Source organism: Mytilus edulis, chromosome 1 (assembly GCF_963676685.1).
Source record: "Mytilus edulis chromosome 1, xbMytEdul2.2, whole genome shotgun sequence".
NCBI classification, from domain to species: domain Eukaryota; kingdom Metazoa; phylum Mollusca; class Bivalvia; order Mytilida; family Mytilidae; genus Mytilus; species Mytilus edulis.
The window spans coordinates 68375454-68400325 of record NC_092344.1 but is presented as its reverse complement, the minus strand read 5'-3'; the positions used below and the strand labels follow the sequence as shown (position 1 = coordinate 68400325).

The window sequence follows — 24872 nt, the reverse complement described above, 5'->3', positions numbered from 1 at the left end:
TCATTTTTTAAAAATCTGCATCAGCATTTGTATCATAGTCATAAAATATGAGATATGTTTTAAAGATCTTGTGCATTGTATTAATAAACATACAAGAAGTTGAACAATCAGACAGCTATTATTTTCATTTAATATCAGAAATCCATTTTATGTGACATGTGTAACAACAGATATCGAAAAAAATTATTGCGTTTTCTACGTAATAAATATAATGATATTATTCAAAAATAAGATAATGTGGTAATATTATCCACTTCAGACTTTACGGCAATGATGTAAGCATGACTGGCTGATATGCAATATCCTTATCATAAGGTATGTTGGTCTGAACTAAAGTTGATATGTAATGATTTCAAAACTCACATAGGACATGAAAGACTTAACTGATAAAGTAAACCTATTTTTCGTATCAAAATATCTTCCTTTAACTTTAAATGCAGTCCAAATATTTTCTTAAAATAACTTTTTGATTTTTAGGGTTACTTGTGAATACATATATACAAGACAACCACACCAGCTTAAATATAATATACAATATACTCCTAATCACACCTTTAAACCACCAACCCAGTAGCCCGTAATTATGTACTGGCATTTTTTTTTTTGTTATCATGATTTGATGTTACAAAATCTTTGAAATTTTTTGAAATTAAGGAATGTATTTCTCTCATGCACAGCTCTGACTCCTTCCTTGGCTGTTACCATAATTGTTTGTCCTTTTTGGTTTATAACTTTTCATCCTTTCATTAAGTTTGGATTTTCAAATGTTTTGGACTCGAGCATCACTAACGAGACATTAATTATTGAAATGTGCATTTGGTGCTGAAAAATTGATACTGTTTATGTTTTTTAATTTATGATAGAAAACATCCATGCTTTTGATATGTAATTTGAATTTTATTATTTTATTTCGGCAAGATTTTACTGTTCACAAAATATACCTTTTATGTCACACATATCGCCAATATATCCTGTAAAACAACCATCAGTACAATTGCCGTCGAATACACTACATGACTCGTTCAAACAATTTGCACAAAATCTATTACAGTTGAATCCAAAATATCCATACTTGCATTCTGAAACATTGTTATTTCATTTAATAATCATACATTTATTGGTGATACATATTATATGTTGTGTAGATAGTCACATGATTGGGTTGCAGCGTCGAACTTGATGATAAGACACTACTATTGTATTTTCTATATTTAATCATGGATTTGGATGTGGATATGTAAGTATGGAGCCTGCACAGCTAAAAAAAACTTAACTTTAATTTTTAAAAGCACCTTCACAATAGAACAAGACCATGCAGGTCCCACTTTTTGATTCTAGTATCCCTTATTGGTTTTTTGTATACTGCATATCTTAATATGGTATTTTCCTTCCTCGTTATATTCATTTCATCGACTATCGACAGTAATGAAATATGACACATTTCATATTATGCAAGTCATGCGTTGGCAGCAAAGCACAGTTCACAGATAAATAAGAATAATACAATGCATATGCAAATCATAGAAGATAGAAAGCAAAATTGTGAACAACTCAAACACTAAATTGTTGACGAAATCTCAATAACAAAACGTGGAGATTAAAAAAAACATTAACTGATTTGAGTAACTCCCGACGCACGTGTGTTTATCCCCAGTGGTTTGTGTGTGTTTTGTTCCTAGTATACTAGTTATTTTTTTTAAGACATATTTTGATCCATTGTAATTTAACTACCAAACAATGTCATTTAAAATTTTGAGAATATTTGTCTTATTGGTAATCTTTCCACAACTCTCTTATTCTAAATTAATAAAAAAGTGTTTTTACCCTTATCACATGACACGCCATTCCATCCTCTTTTGCATCCATCAGTTGAACATTGACCAGAAAATGTATCGCATGGACTATCAAGGCAGTTACAATAATTTGTACAGTTTGCCCCAAAATACCAAGCTGAACATGCTGTAAAGGATATTCTTTATGAGTATCACTATATAATTGGTAAAATGTAAAATATACGCAGTATAGTTTCCAAAATATTTAACCAAAACACCTTCACAATTATACTTAAATTAATACAATGTAATAGGAATGATGTTTCACTTATTTTTTTATTTTGTATTACATATTGGTTGAAATTCCTATGCATGGAATGGATACTTACTTTTATTACAGTATCGTCCATACTCATAGCCTGGTTTACATCCACTTCTGTTTGTGCAAACACCAGAAATATGATCGCACGAATCCTCTGTACATCCGTTACATTTCTCAGAACAATTCCAACCAAATTTTCCGGGACCACATTCTATAATAATGTGTATTTCTATGAATGCACCCAACTTGTATTTTTTGTATGACTAACACAATATCAAATTAACTAAATGCAGTTATACAATGTATTTGATTCAAGTTACTAATACTATGGCTGACGTTTCTTTCAATAGAAAACAAGTCAACAGTATATGTATCTACTATGTATTTACTTTAGTACAATACCAAATAAGCCATATCATCAAGTTGTACTTACATGTGTAACAGTCTGCAAACGACAGATCTGTTTACACTACCAGTGCACCTGAGATCTCTCCAGAGCTATTTTAAGGGGTTTCGCGTTTCTCAGAAATTTTGTTTTCTTAGTTGCGTTTTAAAGATTTGTTTTTCGTTTGGAGACTTTTGTTTGTTTAACATGGCACTGCTAGATTGTTTTCAAATTATGAGTTTTACTTAATGGTATCTATTCGCCCCTCTTTTTGTGTTTGTAGTTATTACAATACTTGAAAAAAATCATTTTGAAAATGATAATATATCATGATACATTAATTTGTACTTCAAATTATGAAATATCATAGTTTTTCCCTACGCCGCCAAAACAATCTTTATTATTAGATAAATCAATGATTAAGTTGTAGCATTTGAGCACATCATCAGTTTGAAAGCATTAAAAATGTCATAAACATATAATCATCCAAAAAATTTTCTTTCTGAAATGTATTTTTATTTCAACCTACTTTCAGTACAATTGAGTCTTTCCCATCCTTTATTGCATACTCCGTCACATTCCCCTGTCACATGATTACAAGGTGGTGATAAACAGTTCTGTGAACAGTTACGAAGACACTGGTTTCCAAAGGTATTAGCAATACAGGCTTTGAAATGATATAAAAGGCAAAATATAAAAAGCATCTATTTAATAAACAATATGACAATCATGCATATGGTCTACGGAACTTCTTTAATAATTTAGGTGTCCCTGTATGTATACTTATTTTACGCAGTGTCGGGGTAAGCTTGAAGATTGTTTGAAATTTTTAAACATCAATGATCCTTTATGTATCACATCTGAATTATCAGTTTTCCAGACAGTAAATATTTATACAAATTGTATATATATATCTATACTATTAAACGAAAAGACCTCATTTTGTGTGTCGCTTCCCTTCCTTCCGCAATACATTAATCAGCATGCCTCTGTGTCCTATAGGTACTTCAGTTTGAGTTATTTTTGGGAGAAAAACGAAAAAAAAAGGCGTCTTAATATCGTTCCGTCATCAGACCAACTTTTAAATCATAAACAATACTTCCGGCTTTAGACTTTTAAAAAGTAAAAATAAATAAGCCAATCAGAGCGTGGTCTTTATCGTGGTTTTTAGATCGTAATAACCACTTACTATTATAGGATACCTCTTTAATCATAATTTTCATAATTACTCGTGGACAGGACAATCATTTTCCCGTTATTCTGCATGTTTAGTATGATAATACTTCTATAATATATTGAGGCTCTTATATAATATAGCAGTGATCTCCGTGGAGAAAAAATACTTTGAATAGTATATATACATAAACAAAAAAATCTTGGAATTTGACAGAAACAAAAAAAATAACAGACTTAGGAAAAAGGGAGAGGGCTTAAAATAAATTAATTCCATTACATGACAAACATGTGAACTAAACACATAGACATAATAGGTAAAAATGTAAAACAATATATGTAAACATTGTGTTATAATCTTAATCAAACAAAAAATAAATAAATATGTAGCAAAGAAGAACAAAATAGCATATTGACAAAATTTACAATATTAGAATAGAACCAATCAAAACATTTGTAATATGACTGTACACAGTTCTTCCAAACGACAATCGGGCTGTAACTTTTGCTATTATATATTTAGCCCCAGAGCCTCAATAAGCCTAGAACCTAATGTTTACAAACTAGAAAGCAGTAAACGGTATCGTTTACATCTGATGAATGCTATTCAGAAAATACACGTCATGGTCCTACAAATTGATATACTAGTTATACAGTTTGAAACGTAAAACAATGTAGATTAAGAAAAATATTGAACTCCGAGGAAAATCAAATGGCAAAACCAAAAGCACACACAACTGTTACATTCTTGACTTCGTACAAACATTTTGATTTTATAGCTAGCTAAACCTCTCTTGAATTGAATAACAGTTAAATCAAATTCCATTATAGTGACAACCATGTGGACAAAACAAACAGATATTATAGGTAAAATGTCAACAGTATGGGTACAGCTGTCAACATTGTATTATAATCTTAATCACTACGAAAACAATTTAAAATATGTTACAAAGAAGCACAAAATGGCACATAGACCAAACTTATAATATTAGTATAGTATAACTTAAAACATTTGTATTGTGAATGTACAAAGTTCTTCCAAAAACGATATGTAGATGAAAAATATATGTAATACCTTGGTCACATTTCGCTCCATACCAACCATCTAAACATCCCGACGAACAATTTCCACTAAGTAAATCACACTGTCCTTGTCCCAAACAGTTTTCTGGACAGACATGTTCACAGTTTTCACCGTATCTTCCAAATGGACAACCTGGAAGCAATGCAAATTTAAACACATTAAAATATAAATTGCATGTCAGCAACAAACCATAATTGTATTTAATCAGAGAAAAAAAGATTTTCAATCATCTGCACTACTCTAAAATGTAATATAGTATATTATATTTAAGGGTAGTGCAGATACTTCAAAATCTTATCTGATGAAAGGAAACAGATTTTTTTGTCTCTGTTTACTGATATACAGGTCTCTGATAATCTCTCAATGAATTTTATTTATCAATGCTTTGAAGAAAACAAAGCATAATAGTCTCTAGAAAAAAAAATGTCCAAATATGACTGTACCAGCAATTAACGGTTTGCACGGATAGACAAATTGTTTTATTTCTTTATCATATTTCTGGCTGCTACAAAATGTTCTGGTGAACACCTAACAATGATATTAAAACTAAGGAGATGATTGCCATGAGACAAGTGCTAATGCTAAGTTTTAATGGATAAAACAATTAACGGAAACTGTATGGTCTCCAACAATCAGAAAAATAACCATACCATATATTCATAAGTATCTTCATAACATTTTACAGAAGGTGTACGGACTTGTGTGTTGCCAGGTAAGAAAGTACTTAATGTGGTGTCTCCTAGCTAGTCCTACAATTTGCATTTTAGTATTTTCTATATGGAATATTATGAGGGAAACAATTGGTATTGTTATTTCAAAATGTGTTGTTTTGGTCATATTGTCTAATTAGGACACATGTGCAGTGTATTACCGTGTTACTTTGAGATTTTGTTATAAATGAAGAAATAGCCAAAATAATCAGATTTGTTTTTAGGGCGCTAGCTGTTTGATGCAGTATAAATTGTTCTGTACTAGAGATGTATTCTCATATGGTATATACATTATGCCAAGCTACATAAGTAGGTCATATCTTGATATGGCTCTTAGTTTATACTGTTTTTCTCTATATCTTACGATAAGACTGTCGTGCAAGCTATAACGATATATGTTAGGTATCTCTTCATTATATACATACATGACTTATGTGCTGCTAGTTTGTTTTTTTTTTTTTTTGAATTTGTCATTCATTTCGGGGCCTTTTACACCTGGCTGTACGGAGTTGGTTTTGCTAGTTGTGGCAGGCCGCACGATTACATACAGACGTAAACCAAATAGTCATTTAGTCTCATGTTGAGATATGTCTCATTTGCGATTATACCATATTTCATTTCTATAAACACCATGTTCCTTACAAGTGTATGATCTTGAAATAAGTTAAGTACCGATCGATTTTCCTTATAAAAACGGCCAGTTGTTTTCGTTCAACATCCTTAATGATATTTAGAACCCTTTCGCCTTTTGGTGAAAAAAACCCAACCAAAAACAACATATACCTTTGCTTTCAAAAAATGTCCACTTGACACAACACTTAAAACTTTAGCATGACACAAAACCCGGTAGAAAATTTGCATTCAACCAAAAAGCTTTTAGGCACAATTCCTTTAAATGTTATTAACGATGCAATTTTGTTTGGAATGATCAGAATTAGATACTTTAGCTATTTCTATAACATAACATTGATTTTGAAACACACGTCTTGATCTTGATTGTTTAAATCACGTTGACCTTCGAAAAATACCGAAAAATTGCATGTTTAAAAATTATAAGTAAATTCACTTTAAACATCTTTGGAAAATGCTCCTTTTAGAATTGTTGACACCATTTTTTAAGTTATAGTAGATACAATTTATTTTTGCCATCCTTTTGGGAAAAACACTGCAAGAGGTATAGCAATTTAACACACAAAGATACATTGTAGCAGGTGAATATACTAACCGCCGATTTCCATTTCACACAATTCTACTATAGAATTTCCACTTAACATTGGTGAAACATATGTCACATATTTGCAAATAGCAAATATGGTTATGTCTGTGTCCAAACGTGGGCCATTGTACAATAAAATTCCATCATTCCATTTGTCAGTCGTATTAGAGCAGTAGACTGCATGGCCATCATCATCAGTTGTGTTAACTATAGGCAAAAAGCAGATGATATAAAAGTTAATACAAAAGAATATTGTCAATTATGTTTGTTCGTTTTTGTATTGAGTTTCAATCTTTTCAATCTGCTGGATATAGCCCCTTTACAATTTTTGATGTTGATGTACTGTTACGTATACCACTGTGCAATGTCAGGAAGAGGGTTAAACTAACACCAACAAATGTCAACATGCGTCATTTGTCATGGATATGTCCCAACCCAAAAGTCTTTGATCAGTAGAATGTCGTTCAAACTTTACCAACTTGGGGCCTAATATAGCTTATATTAGCATTCAATATAAATTATGCTCACCGCTAAAGACCATGCGGTGACCGTGTTTTCTTTTGGGGTTTAATAGAAAGATCATTCATAATCTTATTCCATCTCATGAGTGTTATATTACAGCAAAGCAATTTGCTTAAAGGAACAAGATCGTTCGATAAATAATTATCCTGCACTATATTTCATTGTATGCACAGTTTGCTATTCTTCAGATCAAGAATAAAAATAGGGATTTTCAGGTCGAAAAATAAACTAATCTAACACCGCTAAATGTGCTGTTCCTATGGGGAACCTTGATCATAATGATTGTCTATTGCAATTGCTATAATATTGTTCTTGTTATTTTGATTATGGTGTGGTATTGATAGATATAAAATTGATGCTTATATTGTATACACACAATGTTTATAGATTCGATTGAAACCATGGCATTGTTCATTGCGGATATTATATTTTTCTATTTATGTGTCCTTTTTGGTTACTTTTCTTGTGAGGAAACAGTCGAGGTTAACATTGAACGTTTGAAATGTTTTACATGGTCATTTCGGGGCTGTTTATTGCTGACTATGCGGTGTGGGCATTGCTCATTGTTGAAGGTCCTACGATGACCTATAGTTGTTAATTTTAGTGTCATACGGTCCCTTGTGGAGATTTGTCTCATTAGCAATCATACCACATGTTCTATTTATAATTGCATGTATACACAATAGGAGTTAATGCATATCTACTGTGTCGACTATTTATATATGATAAGCTGTAGACATATGCATCTATGATCTTAAGCGTAACTTAACATGTATTTGGCAAGTAAACAATTGATAAGACGCTCTATGAACCTAAACTGTTACACCTTTCAACACCAATAGCCCGATGCAAAATCTTAGTTAAAATAGAAAGACAAAAGTGTAAGCTTTATTTGTATATTTGGTTTATGTTATATGCTACAAATTAATGAAAATGCAATATCAATTGCGATCTTCTCACCTCCAAAAACAAAATGCAATGTAGTTATAACACCTAAAGATCCAAATTCAACCTGCAAATAGTAACTGGTTCCAGGAGTTGAAAAACTAATGCATGTTGATACGAGTCCATCGACTGAAAGTCTTGCATTAGATTGTCCCACAGGCATTATCTTCGCTGTTTGATTGTAAGCCAGATTATCTGTGAATTAAGCAATTCTTATAAATTGGTAGTACAAATGAACATGAACAATTAATTGGAATAACGTATTAGCATTATGTTGATGGAGTTCAAAATTGTTCAGTGTGTGCATATTGCTCTCTTTTTCAAAAGGACAGGAAAATTATTGCAACTTTGATTTTAAATAATTCTTATTATGAAGACCAATTTTGATTGAATATTTGCAACTTTTCTGAAATAGTTATACATATGTGTTTTTCCTGGAATTTGAACTTGATAGATATTTCTTACGAATGAAAGGTTGTGCCACGAGAGTGCTTTAAAAATTATGAAAGCAAGTTATTGTACATCTTTAATTCATTGAATTAATTAAAATCTCGTATTTTGGACTCGGCACTGAAAGAAGCTCTTAATTTCATGACAATAATGACGTACATGTTAAAAAAAAGCATGAGCAGGATCTTTTAGAGTACATACAATCTTACTCTCTTTCATCTTGTAACAGTATTAAAACATTTGACTTTTCTACACAAGTATTCCACATTTTAAACTAAAAGACAAAATGGAAGAGTTGGTATGTCTTTGCTTCATAAAAAACAATGGCCAACGTAGATACAAGTATCTTGTCTTAAGGAGGGATAAATCCTACTTTGTAAAGGATCACTCTGATTCAAACAAAAAAAATCTCTGAAACTGATATTATCAAGATGCTTGATTTCTTAATTGACAACATATTTGTAACGTTCGGAGGACGTGTCTTTCAACAGACTGTCGGTATTCCAATGGGAACAAACTGTACCCCTCTACTTGCCGACTTGTTTCTTTATTATTATGAGGCTAACTTCATGCAGGAACTTCATAGGGAAAAAGATAAAAAGTTAGCAATATCCTTTAACTCTACTTTCCGCTATATAGATGATGTTCTTTCACTAAATAATTCAAAATTTTGTGACTATGTGGAACTCATCTATCCCATCGCGCTAGAGATAAAGGATACTACAGATACAGTTAAGTCGGCCTCATATCTTGACTTACATCTAGAAATTGACAATGAGGGTCGGTTGAAAACAAAACTTAACGACAAAAGTGGTGATTTCAGCTTTCCAATTGTGAACTTTCCATTTCTAAGTAGCAACATTCCAGCAGCACCTCCATACGGGGTATATATCTCCCAATTGATACTAAATTGCCGTGCTTGCATTTCCTATCATGATTTTCTTGATAGAGGGTTGCTGCTCTCAAGGAAGCTATTAAACCAAGAGTTCCAAATGGTGAAGTTGAAATCATCCCTTCGTAAATTTTACGGACGCCATCATGAGTTGGTTGACCGTTATGGAATAACTGTTTCACAAATGATATCGGATATGTTCCTTACGTCGTAACTACAATCCCCCTCCATTTCATGAATGTGACCTACTGAATTAGACTATTTACTGGATTTGTTATAACATAAGCAACACGACGGGTGCCACATGTGGAGCAGCATCTGCTTACCCTTCCGGAGCACCTGCGATCACCCCTAGTGTTTTGGTGGTGTTCGTGTTGTTTATTCTTTAGTTTTCTATGTTGTGTCATGTGTGCTTTGTTTGTTTTTCTTTTTCATTTTTAGCCATGGCGTTGTCAGTTTGTTTTAGATTTATGAGTTTGACTGTCCCTTTGATATCTTTCGTCCCTCTTTTATCTTAACGTAAATTTTACGTACGCAATTACTACAAAACACAAGAGGGTTGGCTGTTATGGAATATCCGTTGCACAGATGATAACAGATATTTTCAGATTGCGACGGTTGCCACAAGTTGAACACGATCTGCTTATACTTACGGAGCACCTCAAATCGCCCCTATTTTTTTTACACAGTCTTCTACTGTTTTCTATGTTATGTTTAGTGTACTATCTTTTGTCTGTTTGTGTTTTTGTTTTTAGCCATCGTGGCGTTTTTTTTGTTTATTTTTGGATTATGAGTTTATTATAATTCCCTCCGATACCTTTCGTTTTTCTTTCACAAGGCAAACTTATAAGTAACGTAATGTAATGAATTTCAAATAGATGTTTAGATTCGTCATATCAAGAAATTGAACAATGACAATCTTTCATGAATTTCATTAATCATATTTTAAACCGTCCTGATCAAATGATTTAACAAAATTTACATTTAAATCAACATTCTTCTATATGAAATGTTCAGAAAGGAACTATGAATAAACAGATGGTACACCAAATAAAATGTAATCAGCTCTTCAAACATAATTTTATATTACGTAATAGACCGCAATTCAGTAAAAATGAAAATACATGTAACACTGTATACAAAAATGTCTTAACAATATTAAAAACTGAGGTATGAAATGCAAAATCAATGCATTGTGTATTATCGCCAATCGTTAAATATACATATACATTTTATCATTAAACATAAATGTACAAACAAAAAATTAAAAAACACTTTACGATGCGTTGTAACATTTTGTAACGTGTAAAATGTACACAAGAAACATTAATCCTCTGAGTAAATTGACTATGTTAATATACGTACATTTATTACAGTATTGTCCGGCTTGACCAAATACACACCCTCCAATGCAAACACCTGTAGCTTCATAACAATTCTTAGTCATGCAGTTCGTATGGTCACATCCCCAAACACAGCTCCCACTTGCAGGATAACAATGTTGGCCAATACATGTAGGTGGACATGGTTCGGTACAGTTGTTCCCCCAAAACCCCTTCCAACATCCTACAAATATACAAGGTATGTGTACAATATGTGTTCACAACTTCAAAGTAAAAAAAAGTATAACATTAATTTCGATCTCAAGTGTATTTATAACTGTTCCTTTATACCCTGATATTCATTATTATGATTTATTTCTTTTTTTTTGTCTATCTATTTCGTTTGAAAATACGCTTGGCTTTATCTTTCGTATTAGAGAAAATACATTGCATGTTTACTTGTAGGTTTAAAACATTATGTACAATATAAAGCTATGTATGAAGAGTCAGCAATGAGCCTTTCCAATAATGGTTGAGTTAATTTTCACTACCAAGACGACTAAAATAAATAGAGAGCAAATTATATTTATAGTGTAAATTAATGATGTCTCTGGTCTAGTCAATGGCTCAAGATTGTCACACTTAACTAAACGATAAATTGTTGAAATTAGGTAACATGTTTCCATGTGCAGAGAACAAATTCACTTAATATTTGATTCAATCTTTCTTATTTGTCATAATCTTAGGGGTTTGTGTGTAAGTGTGTTGTGTTGTGGTTACTACCTTTTATCACCAGCCTTCCACGGGTAAAAAAATCATTCTTATCAAACATTGGTGAAAATTTTCCACATTGGCACTCATACCATATCTTGTTATATCTAATAACACTATTTGTTAACTAAGTCAAGTTTCAACGGACTTGTGTATATAAAAAGAAAAATTGCAATTTTCTAAGTTATAGTAGCTACGGTATAATTTATTCGTCAGCGCTTTACAATCCTGCATACGTTTTAGTTAGAGTCGAAAGTCGAACGATTTCGAAGCGTACATGTATGCAACATGCCCAAAACGTGTCTCAAACTTATCTGTAGCGCGTGTAACGCGCTTGTAGCGTATGTATAACTTGCATGTAGCGTACAGGTATACGCTAGACACACCCTAGAACTAGATGAAAATTTTAATGCTGCATAAAAATTACCTCCAGTTGTAGCGTTCACCAAGCGTATACCTTTGTATTTCGACGCACTTCAAACTTATGCAACGTGCGTTTAATGATTGCTTAGCATATATATGCTGTGTGTTTTGCTCCATGAAATGATATATTGTACATTGTATATTGCGTATACAACAAAATATCCCAGTTCTAATAAAAGAACACACCTTTCTATAGAAGCCGACAGTAAACCGCCCTTCTTATGTCAGTGCTAATGTATTATGAGATAACTTAGCTGAATGGAAGCTGGTGATAGCTATAGTTGCAAGGTGTCAATTTTTGTTCAGAGTTATATGAGATTTACTATAATTTGAAATCGGCATTTATTTTTCAATCCAATTTTAAAAGGAATTATATGTTAAAATGTTATGAATCAACCAATCCTATACAAACCTCGATACATAAATGATTCGTCTATTATTAAAGTGTTCCTTAATTTTGTTTTTAAACACAAACGTTTCAGAATTCTTCTTTCAAGTAATTTCTTCAATTAACCATTGACTCTTACATAAATAAAATAATTACTATACGTTTGAATATTTTACCATAGATTGCTACGTAACACAATTCAACGTAACAAATCGGTCTCTTTCTTCTGTTGACGAAGTACATATTTTTGGCCAGCATATTACAAGTTATGTTTTGAGTAATGTCAGGATAGCCAGATTTTCCTTTGTCTGTGTAGCACAGACCACTATCGCTACTTTGGTCTGCAGTTCCATTCACTAGATACAAACGAAACTCATCCATACGATATGCAACTGTAATGTAAATCAAATGATAAAAAATAAGAATAATATTAAAAATGAAATTAAACTGTCTATAAACATGATAAAGATTCCATAATATTACATTGTTTGTTTTCACCATAATATCTTACCAAACAGAAGGAGTATAAGGAAATCATTGACATTTTTATTGATAAAGTGAGAAATTGTTCTTATTGTTCCTATTTGTACATATATTGATGAATTACGTTGAAATTTATTTTGGTAACTATTGTGCAGAAATCTCGTTTACGGGGATGATATTACTTTATTAATGCATTGAAAGAATACATTTGATTTGCATTTTTTTCGCGTGTGTCCATAATCTATCGTAAAATAGAGTGGACCAGCAGCTTGGTCACAACATATTACAGTGATATTGACATGAATTGAATTAAGTATGTTTGTTCGAAACATATATATTGTTGTGTCGTACTATTTAAGACGAAAAAGATATAATAAGATGCGATTCCAAAGTAGACTACTACTAACATGAGACCAACTGATCAGGATGCTATCAGCAATAGGTCCGTACTATAAAAATAGGCAGTATCAATATTATTTAATGTTGACTGCGAAGTATTTGGTAGTGATATAACGCAAATGTCCTCCAGCTTTGACATCGACGTAGTTTTTTGTAAAGCTCATCAAAGAGAACAATCTGGATTTTTATACTGAATGGGGAAAAAAGACAGACCAAAGTATGTTTTTGCATTAATGTTTTCGATATAACTTGATATGAAATAGTTAAAACTACTTATTACATGTACGAGGGATTTATTTCCAGATTTTGAAATATCTGTTGACAATATCCGTAATTCTACAAATATTCAGATTTTGCCTTAAGTACGTTTGGTATATCTTTGCGGGTTGTTTTTTTAATGCTCTTCAATTCGAAATTATTTTGCTTTTTAATTATTTTGATTCAAACGGCCCCAACATGTCTTATGAAAATGTACGAGCGTATGGTGTACAAAGTAAACGGCTGCTAACGGCGAAAAGTTTTGTTTATTAATACGAGGTTAATTCATCTATTATCTGTTGTTTTATTCCTGAGGGTATCACGACCTAGTGCAAATGAAGTAGGGAACCCTTTTGTTTTTTAAAGAAATTCCAATATTGCGGTTATGTTCTGAAAAACGTTTGTTAACACATCTTTGAACTATTCAAAACATTGAGATTTACAACAAATTGTCTCTTACTGTTCGGAATTTCGGTTAAACGGTTTTTCAACTATTTAATCCTTATATTTAATTCGAGTGGCACATATATTACTTCAGTATCTTGACACTCGCATTTGTGGTCGCAAATTATAATACTGGTATCTTTAATTAAGAAATAATTAATGCAAGCTATACGTTATTGTAGTTTGAACATGGGTAGGTATTACCATCGTGATTATTTTTGCCAGAGCGATAGTGAGGTCTAAAATAACACGAATATAATGCCTATACCAATGTTAAATCTACAATAAAGTATAGCTTGCATTGATTATTTCGATTCTGATTAGGACAATTAAGGACATGTCTATGTCCGATGTGTATAGGGTAACGCGATTGTGTAGGCTCTTCCATGAACCTTCCTTTTTGTTTGTAAAGAAGCAAACATCTGGCATTGTTATTTTGCAGAGGGAATAGTTTTAGAACAGCCAGCATGAACGGTTGTCGTATCTAGGTAAAATTTGTCAATTTCGGAATGCATCACATTACAGTCATGATAAATGAATTACTAACAACATATGCATCATTTAAGATTGATTTAGAGTATGGTTTTATTCATAAAACGAAAGAAGCATGTCATATCAGAATGAGTTTTAAAATACGGATAGAAAACAAATTTCAACTTGTTCACGTGGTATGATCTATAGCATATATAGTGTATAGGGCAATCGTACAAAAAGCGTCATTTTTTGTACAAAGATGTCAGTGTTGCGAATTGGCAGCATCGATTCCCTTCGCGGTTGGTTCGACATATGTTTGGCCGTTGTTTAGCTATTTTCCAGACGAAACAACCAAACGTAATGCATAGCACACATCATTCAGCGATGTGTTAAATATTTTCGCTCAGAATTTAGAGCCTAGCCCTAAAGGTACAAAATGTCAGATAATTCTTGCATCGACTGATTTGTGGTGGCGATACTTATATTTGATCCAGTATCATTCAGTGTTATTCGTTAAGGATTGTGCAATCTTCGTGATCTTATAGGGATATGATTTGTGTATGACTTTAAAAGTAAAGTCACAAAAATACTAAACTCCGAGGAAAATTCAATCGAAAAGTCCCTTGTCACATGGCAAAATCAAATGACAAAACACATCAAACGAATGGACAACAACTGTCATATTCCTGACTTGGTAAAGGCATTTTCAAATGTAGAAAATGGTAGATTGAACCTGGTTTTATAGCGCTAAACCTCTCACTTTTGCGACAGTCTCATCAAATCCCGATATATTTACAACGATAGATGAACAAAACAGACATAATAAATAAAATAATCAAAATATGGGTATAGCAGTCATCACTGTATTACAATCTTAAAACCTTACATAGTGTGTTGTCATCTTTATAAGATAGAAAATTACAATTAGAGATTGTGATGTCAATTTGTCAAATTCACTTCGAAAATGACACCTCGAGATTTTATAACCTCGAACCCTACTATCCCCATCAAATCTGGAATTAGCGTAATGTCAAAGGTACAAAGTATAACACGCGAAATAGTATATAGGATTTAAATTAATATGTTTTTCGTTACTAGTATGTATTTAGGCCTTCCGTCATTTTAACTGTTTAACAAAACATGTCCATAGTGTATATGTTCCGGACAATATGGTCATGACCACATGCGTATACTGATACGCGTATGATCCGACCGTACGCGCATGGTCGGACCATAGGAGTATATACTCATTTGTTTATAAAGGACCAAACCAAATGAGTATTTGGACCTTACGGATACTTTTTTCAAATCTTTTTAAAAATGTTTCGATTGTACAATAAACTTTTGCCATCATGTTTGTCAAAGTTAATGAAAAGGGATGGTTCTAAATTTAATAGTTCACCTTTCTATTTACTACTTTAGAATTTTCGAATTGTTACATCTGAGTGCTTTATGCTATGATTGCTTACGTGATGAACAGTATTTGATATGTGAAATGCAAATGATATCCTATGTTGTTTGTTTACTTTTTCTTCTATGGATATTAAAGTAAAATGAAGTTGGTAAAGCGCAGATTCCAACGATGACCAATACCCAGGCAATGCTTACATACAGACAGATGTTTAACACGCTTCATTATAAAATGTGCGCACGGTCAAAGCTATCAGATGCATAACAAAAAAGAAGCATTCGATACTGTTTATTCCATTTTTTCGACGATCATGACAGCACGATTTCTATTAGGTTTTTCCTTTATTTACATGTACACCTTATTGTGGAAGCTTGGTTTGTCATTTTGAATAATGAATTTTATTTTGAAACAAAGGTAAATTGCAGGATGACGCGAGATTACTGAAGCCAATCAAAATAGCATATTTTAATTATGCGTATATGTAATGTAATTATTCAATTTTTACTTACAACCTTCCCGGTAGTAAATCAGAATATTTGTCATAAAGGCAACTGCTGGAAGTTGGAGGCCCCACCATGCATATGTTTGTCCTGCATCTGTAACAGAACATCCGTCATTCCATTTATTATTTGCAGATCCTTGTATTGCAACATGTGCAAAATATGCTGAATGATTTCGAAAATTTGTTCTTTGTACCGCTACTCCATGTAGTGCAAGATTTACTGTAAAAATGAATGGTACACATATATTACAGTGCATTCGGAAAATACAAAAAATACATCAAAGATATTTAAAGGTTCATATGGCACTTATATGACGTAAGTATCACTACAACCAAGTAAAAGTCTGATATGGCCTTTATCTGTAATCGACTTCACTGATTTTTACTCAACCAGTCTGAATTGATGTGGAATTTACTTGATATTACTCGACTGTAGTCTGACCCATACTCGACATAGTCTTAACTATTATCCACAAAGTCTTAACCATGCTTGAACTAGTCCACACCGTACTCGACCTAGTCTGAACCATACTTGACCAATGCAAGTCTTACCCAACCTAGACCTACTTTTGTATCTATCGTATACATTTCATCCGTTTAGGATTCATTATACACACATATATGATATATACAATATATATATCACATTTAAAATTAAAATAAAACGCGGTGATTAAATTTCTGGTTGTATTAATAAAATATCATGTAATAAATTAATTTTACGTTAAAAAAAAATAGAACATGATATCATGGTCATATTGCTTTAAGTACACATAGGCATTACCACTACATTGAATGTGATACGATATTCATTCAATCGAGACATTTTAAATCGCGAGGCTTGCAGAGCGTTTTAACTTCTTAAAATTAAACTGTCGAGAGTGAATAAATGTCGTTTTACACAAGATTCAGGGGTGAAATTTGTTTCTCTAATGACGTTTTAACATTATGCAGACAAACTTATTCTGTTATCAAAAGATCTGCAAGAAGATGTATTCCTTCTATGTGACGTTATCAGGCATTGTCGCCTTTGTTCATGCCTTCACAATAGAAAATTCTGAGGAAGGCAAAACAATTCAACGTCATTATCGAATTTTGTCCAATGAGAAACTAAAAACAAACGAACTACAAGTTCATTAATAAAAATAATCAACATGTCAGAAAAATAAGAATATGAGAAAGAAAAATACTAAAACTTTCAAAAATTATTCATGTAATACAAATGTCTTAATTTTTTTAATTTTTTTTTTATCCAAATATAATAGTATATTACATTTGTAAGCAACTTAATAAATGTAAAAATTGACACTTTGTTCTAAAAAAAACAAGACTTTAAGATTAATATGATCATAATAGAAATAAACTTTCAAAGATATCCTTAATAACCTTTTAACAAGAGGCTCTCAAGAGCCTGTGTCGATCACCTGACTCTACTTTGGTTTTTGAAATCAAATAAAAAAAGATGAAAATCAAAACAGATACTTTAACAATGATTGAGGCCAAATTTGATTTAATATTTGCACCATTATTTAATAATAAATCCTGGTGGCCATCTTCAACAGTAAATCAGCAACAAAGTAGCAACACTACATCATCCCCTCATAAGGAACATTTATGACATGTTTAGTTTCATTTCAAGAGCAGTGGTTCACTAAAAGAAGATATTTGTATGTATTTCTCATTTGGTTCTAAGTAAAACTAACTCCCCCGCTGGCTGCCGTCTTAGATAGTGTATCAGCTAAACAGTAACAACAATTGGTCAACACTTCATAAGGAACATTCAAGCTATATTTGGTTTCATTCCATTTAGTTGTTCTCGAAAAGAAGGCATTTGTATGTATTTCCCATAGAGTCTTATTTTAAACTGAGTGCACAGCTGGCGGCAATCTTGGATGATGGATCGGATACAAAATAATAACACTTGGCCAGTACCTCATACTGAACATTCATGCTATGTTTTGTTTCATTCCATTCAGTGGTTCTCTAAAAAAAAGAAATAAGCATGTATTTCTCGTAGGGTCCTAGGTTAAACTAAGACCTCCGCTGACTGCCATCTTGGATAATGGATTGGCTACAATGAAACAAAACTTGGTTCACACCTCAGAGGGAACATTCATGCTATGCTATAAAAAATGTGTCATTCACCTGACTCAAGTTGGGTTCTTGAAATCAAATAAAAAAAAAGATAAAAATCAAAACAGATACTTTAACAATGATTGAGGCCAAATTTGATTTAAATTTCATTCCAAGAGCAGTAGTTCACTAAAAGAAGACATGTGTATGTATTTCCCATATGGTTCTAAGTTAAACTCAGTCCCCCGCTGGCTGCCATCGTAGATGATTGATCAGGTGCAAAGTAACAACACTTGGTCAACACCTCAGAAGGAACATTCATGCTATGTTTTTTTTTTATTCAATTCAGTGGTTCTCTTAAAGAAGACATTTGTATGTATTTTCTATAGGGTCATATGTTAAACTAAATGCAGACATGTTGCTTAATGAATCGGCTTCAAAGTAACAACACTTGTTCAACACCACATAAGGAACATTCATGCCAAGTTTGGTTCCATTCCATTTTTTGGTTCTCTAAAAGAAGTTCAAAATGTAAAAAGTTAACGTCGACGACGACCGACGGACGCCAAATGATGAAAATAGCTCACTTGGACCTTTGTACAAGGTGAGCTAAAAAGGAAATGTTTTCATAGGATTTTATATAATAATGATAATAATCAAACTTTCAAAGAAATCCTCGATAACCTTTTAAAAAAGGAAAATTATTTCAAAGTTGCACTAAAAATATTTATTTTAACTCATGTTAATAAGGTAAAAAATACCTTAGTACATGTGTGTTTTAAATACAGGTAAAAAGAAAATCCGATTTTTCTTAAACTGTGTTACTTATCTATTCAATACAAAGTCCTTGTTATTTAAGTTTTACAGGATGTTGTAGATTTCAATCGATGTTATTTCAAATTGATTATTCTCTGATCAGGTGTGATCTTTTTAATTAGTGTGCCCAATGTAGGATGTATTACTCTACAGTTTATCCCTAATCAGAAGCAATATTCTAATTTCTTTAATTTTTCATCCCTTTATAAAATATATGAATATGCGAAGTTATAAAAGGTATATATCTTTTTATAAATGTTTAAGAAGTTCTTGAAATAATATTTGCTGCAACTCATTTAAAGCCTTCTTCCCTAAGGAAAAAGATAAATATGCTAGATATACTTACTGGAGGTGTAATGCGTTGATCAAAGCTGTTTTTTTCCCTTGGTTATATTTATGTACGTTTCGGCAACACAGTTTATCGACAGGTTGTGAGTATTCCAATGGACATTTATGGCGCCCCTTTAATAGCATACTTGTTTTTGCACTGTTATGAATCAGTTTATAACCAAACTCAGTGAAGACCCATCTTAGTTGCATTTAATTGATAAATTCAATAACACTTACCGTTGTTCCGATGATTTTGTTTCCTAAACTAATTAAGAATTCTAAATATACTGCCGCCATTTACTAAAGAGAACTAACTTTAAATAAATCAAATTTAAACGGTAATAACTGTCCTTCCTTATAATTAGATATGTCGGTTGTACACGGAAAACTATATACTCAAATTTACGACAAAGGGGACGATTTTTCGTTCTCTATTGTTGATTTTCCCTGTTTGGATGGTGACGTTCCTATTGACACGATCTTACGGTGTTTATATTTCACACCTCGTTCGCTATGCCCGTGTCTGTTGTGACGTTTTTGATTTAAAAAAAAATACAGTTTAAAAACCAACATTAATAATATTCATAAACTCTGATATTTAAAGTGAACGTTGTTGTCTCAATTGAACTCATACCACATCTTCATTTATCTTTAAAAAAAATAAACCTGGTGTATTTCTCTTTGGAGCTATTATTCTACATGTGGCTACTCTGACGTATACATGTACATGTATTGCCATCTGATAGCTGCGTTTTAAAAGGTTATGCTGTAGAACTTTGTCTGCCTGTATTATTACTTACTTTGTGCTGCTATAGTCACAATAAGGGTCTCAATGACAATTGGAAGTAGTAATAACTTTAAGCTCAATGACATCTGAAAAGCAAATGCAGTATGTATCATAACCACTATATTTTAAAAAAGTGAAAAAGTTTATTTTAACAGCATGAATTTGACAAGCAGGTCGAATAATTGATGTGCTAAACCCTGTTGTTTGACATTGCCGATTGCCAAAAAGAAAAACGGATCACCAGCTGTAACTAAATGAATCTTTTACTTATACAAATTATTAATAATCAATATGCTGTAAATATTTACAATATTGATATTTGGCAAGAGGAATTAATTCCTTAAAAGTGATAGAATCCAGTACGGAAGCATGAGTTACATGAAACAAGTGAAAGTAGGAAAACGAGTGATGTTGGCGGGATATCAGTGACTCTTTCTATATCTTTTTATTTATGTCCTTTTGGGAAACTTTCCTCAATTTTCTTATCCAAAACCTTTCCCGCGCAACAATGTCGATCCTTAACCAACCTTCGTTGTGGTCTATGATAGTGATTGTACGCTTTTTGAGATCAGCTTTGGTGTGCCCATGTGATCTCAAATAACGATTTTCGGGTAGGGTTGTGATTTCATTGTCATACCTGTTATGACCATTCATGCGTTTGTTGAATGGCTGTTCTGTCTCTCCAACAAACAGCATGAAACATTGACACTAAAGAAGGTATACAACATTCTGGTTTTTGCGAATTATATTGCAATTATAGTGTACACAGACTAAGTAGAGTGGCAAGTAAATGTTTTAGTATTCACTTTGTATTGATAAGTCAAACATCGTCTGCTCCACATGACTTGTACCACAAATAAGTCATTCAGACTTCCTGGTCTCTAAAAGCTAAGACTAGAGGTTTGAGAAAGATCTTGGATGATATCGGGTGTTTGAAAATAATCTGACAATTGACACGGACCAAACGTGAAATATGATTTTGATCCGTGTCAATTTGCAGATTAAATAAACAAAACAAAATACGAGGTTGAATGTTCATCGAGGAGCTGGGTGAATGATAAACTCTCGACGAACAGGACAGAAAACAAATGTAGCATCGGTGGAGGGGGAATGTTGGAGAATTATGTATCGAGAAGTCGTGGAGAGTGTTTTAGCGGGCTCTTGGGGGTCTCGACGACAAGGGCAGGAATATGTTTCATCGGGAATAAAATTTATTTACGACGGTCAATTTTTAATCAAGGAGCCGTGGGCAATGTTTTGGCGGGCTTCCGCGGGTCTCTCGAGAACATATTTCTATGTAGTTTCAAATATTAACAAATAAGAAAAATAATTGGCTCTTAATGAAAAGTGTTTTTAATGCGGTCAAAATTATTAAACGTGAATTATCTGTAGACGGTTTGCTATAATAAATTTGAATTAATCGGGTTTTGTTTGAACTCGCCAATCTGCAATGATCAAAATGATTTTTCAATCTTCCACAAAGTGTAATCGAAGAATTTCAATAGTGTTTCAACTATATGTCTAATGTTCTGCAATGTTTATTATCAAATCTACGCTAATTGTTGGGTTGATAATTCTTTCAGATTGCAAACATCTAACATGGAGAACAAAACAAAGAGCACATGGTTATCAAAGTACTTCGAAGGTAATTATGAAATTGGGTCCTGTCGTAACCAATAATTTTGTAAAAACCTTATGGCGTTTAATGTTAGTGTTTAATAACGATAACAAAGTTAGTGATAAATATACAAGACATTCAACTTTGCTCTTGAACTCATTGTTTTGTTCATGGACCAAGGACATATATCAATAGAATTTAATTAATGCTTAAAGGTAACATTTATATATCACTTGTGTCAAGTAGGAAACTGTATGACACTAAATCACTTTGGAAGAATCTCAGTATAGATATTGTACAATGTAGGATGCTAGAAGATAAAATGGTAACAGGAAATGTGTCAAAGACACAACAATCCAACCAAAGCAAAAACAGCTCAAGGCCAACTACACTGCGAGAAAATTCCACTACTGGAGATGGACTTCAGCTTGCTTCTAAACAATGATATATACATTGGATGCTGGAAGTGTACGTATTGATAGTTTAGTCTTAGATGTATGATTTTATTATTAGTTTTAGTGGTTTTAAACTACATGTAGCTGTCAGTTAACTACAGTGGAGATCACTTCTAACCTCTCATTAAATCTGTCAGAATCTGTCACGAGAATTGTTCTAGGACAGTACGTAGAACTGTCAGCCTGACACCTTTTAGTCAGTACTAGCTAGAACAGTTCTAACCTAGAACTGATTTGGACAGTTCTACCTAGAACTGATCCTGACAGTTCTACATAGAACTGATCAAAGTTTTAGTCAGTTCTATTTCTAGAACAGTTCTACGGTTAGAATTGATTACAAATTAAATTTTATGGCTAGAATTCAACTATAAGTTTTAAGAACACTTTGTCTAAAAATAAAGGTTTCGGCAAAATAGCTATTAATATTATATAGACCGGTTTTGCTATTTTGCCTTGGGTATGTTTTATTTATTTTTATATTAATTCAAGTTTATATCGAAGTTGAGGGTCATCTGTTAATTTAACCACCTAGGCCTTTTATCCTGGAAAGCATTGCGTCAGTTGGACAAAGACTTTGGCGTTGGGACTAAAAATAAAATGCAGACTGTTAAAATTTGACTAGTCATAGCGGGGTTTTATTAACAAAAGAAGAAAACTTACTTAAACTTAACAAAGTTTAACATCATCAAATTTTAAAACTCATTTGATATTGAAAAGAAAACAGTTTCTAATCATAGAAATAAAAAAAAGTATGAGGAGTAACGAAAAGTACTCCTGGAAATTTAATGTCTAGATTTCAAACAATATTACGGTGGCTTTATAAATTGCTTAGTTTAAACATTTTGTCCTTCGTCTGTCGTTTTCCTATACAGCTACTGGATACATCTATATAAAGAAGTAATAGGTTGTTGAAATTTTTCGATTTCTAGACAGTTTGACGGGCTTGTCTTATTTTTCGCTGGTTTTATGATCGCTTTCGTGAAACTCCATATTGCTCTTTGTTTGTTCAAGAAAACAATGTTACAACAAACAGCAGTTTGAGAGTGACATATTTAGAGTAGACAAATTATACTTATCAATTAATCCAAGTGTGAAAATGTTATAAAAATGACATAAACATCCATATGGAGTTGTAGGTTAAATAGCACATTAAATTTATCATCCGCTTCTTACGTAAAACACTAATTTGTTTTGATCAATATTGAAGAAGTAGATATATAATACAGTACTTGATGATCACAAACGAACAACAACAACAAACCATAAGTGGCGTATTTCCTTCAAGTTGCTGAATCGGAAACCTGTGGTTATCTATATTATATTAATCAGTTTGATGAGACTTGTCAAATATTATTATCTATTTATTTTTGCATACAGTACATGTATTTTTGATACAGCTTACTTATTCATTTTACGGATGATTAAAACTGGTATAAAATGTTTCCTTATACTCTGTGTTTGCGTCAACAGTAACACGGATCATGTTGTTTGGATGTCATGTCAATAGTCTAATGTTTGTAAAACAATCTAAGTTTTAAGATTCTTTTAATACAGTAATGTAATTCATTTGTATGCTGGGAAACCTCATCGCTACGGTGCTGGTATGTATTTTGGCGGGTCTGGATTCAGAATTAAAAATTGGAAGTCAAGAAAGGACTGCAAATGCTTTCAATCAGTTCAAACAAGATCACAATAAGTTGGTGCTCATTAAAGTTTCTGTACCAGATTATTTTGTTTAAGAACCAATGTATTGCGTCTAATATTGTGGATATTTTTTAAAAATTCGTTTTTTTTCAGGTTTATATTTCTTTTCCACTAAATATATCAATAGAACAGTAGGAGAAAGAAATAACATTTTGTACGATAATGCATGTAATGGTTTTGCTCATTTTTTCATTATTTAAAGCATGAGGACGCTATATAGCTGCTTAAATCAGTGTCATCTTGGACTTCAGTGAATAGTTGTCTAATTGGCAATACTAATTACATCATTATACACAATTTAATGTGTAACAGTTATTAAGCAAAAAAACCTGAAAAATAGAACTAAACTTACCTTGTCTAGTTAAAGTCGTATTTTATTCAAGAATAATTCCCAATCTACACTATGCACGAAGGAACCGTTGATAGAACATTTTGTGTCTATATATAATAGTGTTTGTGTGTAACTATACATTTACATTGGTGAAGATGTGTTAAATATACATATTGAAACCCGTTACGACAAATTTAACCGGTATACATGTATGTATGTTAGTTGTGAGTGTGACACGATAATCTTAACTTCCGACATCATTTTGGTCATTGTATGGTCATCATGAAATATAGCAATTGCTGTACATTTACATACATAAACCATGTACTGCAAACAGAACCCAGCTTAGAAATAATCTATTTTTATTTGTTTTTTATCTATATAGTGTTGAATGTTGATTAACTAATAACGT

At 32.2% G+C, this 24872-nt stretch overlaps 1 protein-coding gene across 2 annotated transcripts in view; it reads right to left on the bottom strand.

The window, feature by feature from the left end:
* The window catches only part of LOC139487853 (receptor-type tyrosine-protein phosphatase mu-like), a 317750-nt gene that overhangs the window by 138332 nt on the left and 154546 nt on the right, over positions 1 to 24872 (bottom strand). The window contains exons 1-12 of one of the 2 annotated variants that reach the window (XR_011655886.1): positions 24482 to 24695; positions 20366 to 20438; positions 16354 to 16566; positions 12552 to 12767; positions 10837 to 11037; positions 8145 to 8324; positions 6672 to 6869; positions 4728 to 4868; positions 3009 to 3146; positions 2162 to 2305; positions 1825 to 1959; positions 942 to 1079 (exon numbers count right to left, since the gene is read on the bottom strand). The exons of the other annotated variant lie outside the window; for it this stretch is intronic. The gene's annotated coding sequence lies outside the window, so the exon portion shown is untranslated. Of the gene's footprint in view, positions 1 to 941; positions 1080 to 1824; positions 1960 to 2161; positions 2306 to 3008; positions 3147 to 4727; positions 4869 to 6671; positions 6870 to 8144; positions 8325 to 10836; positions 11038 to 12551; positions 12768 to 16353; positions 16567 to 20365; positions 20439 to 24481; positions 24696 to 24872 lie in introns of those variants that run through there. 2 annotated transcript variants of the gene reach the window in all.